The sequence below is a fragment of the Zalophus californianus genome, chromosome 6, assembly GCF_009762305.2.
Source record: "Zalophus californianus isolate mZalCal1 chromosome 6, mZalCal1.pri.v2, whole genome shotgun sequence".
Taxonomy (NCBI): domain Eukaryota; kingdom Metazoa; phylum Chordata; class Mammalia; order Carnivora; family Otariidae; genus Zalophus; species Zalophus californianus.
The window spans coordinates 49,892,918-49,898,298 of NC_045600.1; the positions used below are offsets into that span (position 1 = coordinate 49,892,918).

The 5,381-nt window shown below is 36.9% G+C and overlaps 1 pseudogene; it reads right to left on the reverse strand.

The window, feature by feature from the left end:
• Positions 1 to 868: 868 nt before the first annotated feature.
• On the reverse strand, positions 869 to 2,869 carry LOC113909306 (annotated as a pseudogene).
• Positions 2,870 to 5,381: the final 2,512 nt, after the last annotated feature.

The following is a 5,381-nucleotide window of genomic DNA, read 5'->3' on the forward strand; positions in this document are numbered from 1 at the left end:
AGATTTCTATACTTATAAGATGGACTAGTTCAGCAACTATGTTCACTATCACAGACTTTAGTTCTATTCAGTGATATGGCACATCGTGCAAAATCAACAAAACAGTCACAAACAAAAATGTCTCAAATATAGTAAAAACGTATATATATAAGACAGGTAATTCACAATGCCAAATAAGAAATGTCATTTATCTTGGCTGTGCTTCAGAAATTTAGGATCAGTAGGCTTAATCATGGGGCGCCTGTGTGGCTCAGTCTGTTGAACATCTGACAGTTGGTTTTGACTCAGGTTATGATCTCAGGGTTGTGAGATCAAGCCCTGCTTAGGGCTCTGCACTCAGCAGGGAGTCTGCTTAAGATTCTCTCTCTCCCTCTCCTTCGGCTCCTCCCCACTGCGCTCTCTCTTGCTCTCTGTCAATCTCTAAAAATAAATAAATGAATCTTTTTTTTTTTTTAAATATCCTTTGTCAAGGCACAAAGTAGGGAGAGGTGAGCACAGCCGTCCCTAGGAATGGGCAAGGTATGTACGATCACTGATGAGGTATCCATACACACAAAGGACTTAAAACTGCTCAGTCTTGCTCTGAAAACTGAACAGAGTTAAAAGGAAGTGCTGTGGCTTCCCCCTACCATTCACTTCTGGATCAAGTCCACAATCTTATTTCATCATCTAGAAAATAAAATTGGCAAGGATCCCCAAAAGTAAATTACAATTTGGGTAAATGAAACAAAATCCTCATTATTCCCAAATTTTGGCCGTATCTCCTGGATCAGAAGCATTTTGTAGACAAAGGAGTGTTTCACAAAATTGAAATGTCATTCAGATGAAGGAAAGATATTTTCCACAGACACTTAAAAATTTCAAACTTTCAAATGGTTCTTATAGCACAAACATTATATGTTATGTAGTGGGGGTTCTGGGGATCCTTCAGTAGGACATGGGGTGGTCTCTTGGGGTTGATCTGCTTGCTGGCCTGTTCTTGCAGAGCTACACAGAAAGATTTCACTTTATCCCATAGCTCAGTTAAAAATGTCTTTTTTTTTTTTTTTGGCTCAAGAATAGTTCCAAGTTGAGTAGCGTATGAATCTACATCATAATCTACTTCAGTCATCTCAAAGAGAGCCTTTTCATCTTCTAACCATTGAATAGAGTCGTAGAACACTGTCCTCCTGTGATCTTCTACACCTTATTCTTCTATTTCTACCTCTTTGTGAGATAGCTTCATGGAAAATAAGCAATTGTGGAGAAACCTCTTCTTCACTTTGTTCACAAGGAAATTTTACATCATCTCTCTGAAGGGAATTGCCCATACCCCACTCTGCCTCTAAGTCATCAATCTGATTTGGTGGGTGGTGCATTATTGGATGAATATCCCAGCAGCAGCTGGATCCACAAATTCTTTCACACTATTTGCATATCTTAATGTATCATGAGTATTTTCACAGGATGCCATCCCTGGAGAGTTTGTAGCTATGGTGTAGGCATCAGAGTCTTCACCCATGAATGAATCTATTACAACCTAAATGAGTTTACTTGCTTGGAAAGGAGTAGGAGATTTGTTTCTACATAAGGCTTTTTACTAATTTCAGCACCTTCAAGCCTTGTTTGCCTGTCTGCACTGGAAGTACCAGCTCCTCTTTCATTTCCAGGAAAATTGATGAGATACAATTTACCAGGTAGTTCTCCTTTCCTTCTAAGAATAATCTGAAACACTGCATGACTCCAAGATGAATGTGCATTGGCAGATGTTTGACTGGATGTTCTACAACAGTTGCCTATGTCAATGAGTTTCAGTACATCTTCAACACATTTGACTTCCTATTCCTGTAATCCCACCACTTGAACCTGCTGTTTTCTATCTTTTAACACTCTTACTTTTGCTTTCCTGTTTAGCAAGTCAAACATATTTCCACTATAAATTTCTAAAAAAAAGGTTGCACTTACTTGAAGTTCTAATTTCTTATAATTTGGCTTCTTTGGCATTAAAAAAACCTCTCTGGCTGCTAATGGATGAATTCCTTTGAACAGTCTTTTATGTTTCCTTTGAACAATCCTGGTTCTTTCCTGAGAAGTCATGCCCCATTGTTTGAGTTTTTCCACTTTCAGCAAAGAGTGTGGCCATTCTCCTTTCAAATATAGTTTCCACTAGTGGTCTAACTGTAATCTTGTAAACCATTTCAGTTAGAAGCTGAGTCATCAAAGGCAGAATCAAAACCCAATGGTTGGTTCTTTACAAAACTAAAAGTAGACCATCACAATAATTTTATTAGGGATTATGATGACATCAAGATCGTTTGAGTTTCTTTTTTGCTGAATGGTCATTTCCTTACACAAACATGTATCCTATGTTCATCAATAGGATCTGCTGTTGTCAATGGTCTACAGTTCCTTTAAAGTCTCTGATCATACACAGAATTTCATAATTTGGTTTTGTAGCATCAACATCCTGGGCTCTTAAGTTTTTTCTGTTGTAGTCGTTTTTTTTTTTTTGTCTTTTGTTTTTCATATTTTTTCTACTTTTTTCACACAGTGAGAATTTCTATGTGCATTCTGTTGTGCAGAGGAAGACTATTCAGGAAGTTGACTAGGTCGTGAACACGCAGAGCCAACCACTTTGTTATCTGTTGGAGGAAGGTCATTCTAAACAGAAACCATCAGAAGTCTGACGATTCTTTACAGTTTTGTATACTTTGGCTGAGGATGCTGGAGGTAGAGGTGTTTCTGGACTGGATTCAATTTCTTCATCGGGAACAGAGTCACAGCTGAGTGAAAAGATGCTCTCCGGGTCAATATCTTTGTCCTTTGTATCTCCATTTTCTATCCATTCAACAGTAGTACTTTCACTATTTTCATTTAAAAATGTTACCATTGCTTGATATACTTAGGATCGCTAGTTAGGGCCTTGAATTTGTTCTTATTTCCTCTCTCTCTTTCCATGCATATGGTCCTTTACAATAAAAGTTGCTTCCAAGCCTGGTTGAGTGTCACTCTACACCCCAAGAAAGTGACATTAAACATTTCCCCCAAAAGGAACCATCGCTCGGCTAGATGGCTAGATTTCCACATAAATCCTGATCTGCATGTGGCTGAAGTTGGCCCTAATAGTTCACTTCATCTGAGTTGTGTGTGTGTGTGTGTGTGTGTGTGTGTGTGTGTGTGTGGCGGGGGGGAGGGGGAAGTGGTGGTTGTGACAGTGTGACTGTGAACAGGACCCTCAGGGCATGGAGTGATGCCAGAGCTGGGCAGTTAGGCACCAGGAGGGTGGGAGGGACTAAGCTCAATTCCTGAGAGGCAACTCTGGCAACAGAAATTTTTTGTTTTACATAAGTAAATTTAGAAAGTTGCTTCATAAAATTAATGAGATACATAAGTGGCCATAGAGAGAAAATTATCCCAAGCAATATCCACAAATACAGCCAGAGGACATGTGGGCAAATTCTTCCCCAGAAGACGAAGTTGCTTTAATAAAATGAAGTCTTTGTTTTTTATTTTGGTAAACTATCAAGTTGAAAAAAATTGAATATAATCCAGTGTAAAGAGTCATTATCATACTACCTTATCATAAAATAATGAGGAGTAAAACTGCTGAGTTGAAAGATTACGTTCTCAATCTTCAAAATTCACTAAATCCTAAAATTTCTGAATTTTATATTCAGTCCTGAAGCTATCCATCATAAATCTGCATATGCTGTACAAAGATGGGAAATCAAAAAGTATAAAAGTATACACTCCCCCAATTCAAGATAACTGCATTAATATTGAAAGTATTATTATCAATGACACACATTTGGGCATTTTGTTGATTTGAAATTAGCAGTTTAAAATATAATGTTTAGAAACTCAGTCTGTCAGTTTCTTATAAATTGTTAAATTTTATGCTCTTTTTTTTTATATTCTTGCACTTCATTCATCCTTGTCCCACCAAAAGAAGAAAAAAAAGGAAAATAAATGTACTGGGAATAAAATCTGGTAAACTGCTTGGCTTGAACAAGATTTCACCACTTACTAGCTACATGATTTGGGCAGGTTACTTAATTTCTGTGACTGTGGGGCACTTAGGTGGCTCAGTCAGTTAAGCATCTGTTTTTGGCTCAGGTCATGATCTCAGGGTCCTGGGATTAAGCCCCACATCGGGCGCCGTGCTCCACGGGGAGTCAGCTTCTCCCTCTGCCCTTCCCTCTACTCATGCTTTCTCTCTCTCTCTCTCTCTCAAATAAATAAATAAAATTAAAAAAAAAATTCTGTGACTGTTGGTATTTTGTTTTGTTTTGTTTGACTTTGAGAAGTTGATAAATTGATATACCTGCAGAATATACTTTAGGAGAGCTAAAACTAATGCATGTACAGTAAACAACATAATCAGTACATTTGGTACTTATTCAATATTTATCATTAATAAAATTATTTTTAAATATTATTGTAATGTACTGGTTATTTTCTGTAGTCATTCATTATGATTATGATGAGAATCATAAGTCAAAGGTTAGAGCCCAAATAACAATATAGATGAAGCAAAATAAATAATATGGCTCAAAAGTACATTATTCTTTGTAGAACTATAGTATGTATAGTATATGACTCTTTCTTGCCTAACTGGTGCCAATAATGTGAATTTGCAATGAACACAGGGATTTTTCAATTAAGTGGCTTATATTAGTAACATAAAAAGCAAAGCTCCTTTTAAGTTAGGTTCAAAGTTGTTTGGACAATGTATTATGACTTGCATAACACCTCAATCCTTGACAGCTTTTCTCTAGATGCTATTAAAGACCTCTTTCCCTGGTCTAAAATTCTTCTTCTCACAATATATATTAAATCTTAGGTTAAGGAAATGTAAAAAGTGGTAGTAAAATTTAGAAATGTTCAAAAGAATACATGTTGAAAAAAATCTTTCAGATGTAGACCTAGACATTGCAAAAAATGAAATAAGATTGATTTCATTTTTGATCTAATAAGATCATGTTATTTTATGTTCAAACAATCTTCAGGTTCCTATAATTGTCATTCCCTATAGAGTTCTGCTCCTGTCATGGCCAAGTAAACTCCCATTGGACCAACACTCGTGCAGATAACAATTATAAACTCAACAAAACATAAGCAATTTCCTTAAGGTACTGGAGAGGGACAGAAGCAGATATTCCATGAAAGTTGACGCACAGAGGAAGGGAACAACATGGGGTCAAATTATTTATGATTCATCCAGAGAGAAGCCTCAAGCCTTCACTATTCAATGCAGCTAAAATTTCGCAAGAGCCCTGCAGTCCAACTGACATGAGGGAACATAGGGCTAGATTTAATATAAATGCAACCACTTAAAGTAACAGAGCAATACCACAAGGAAAAGTGAGAGTAGATCCCTAAATTTTTTGTACAGTTTCTGC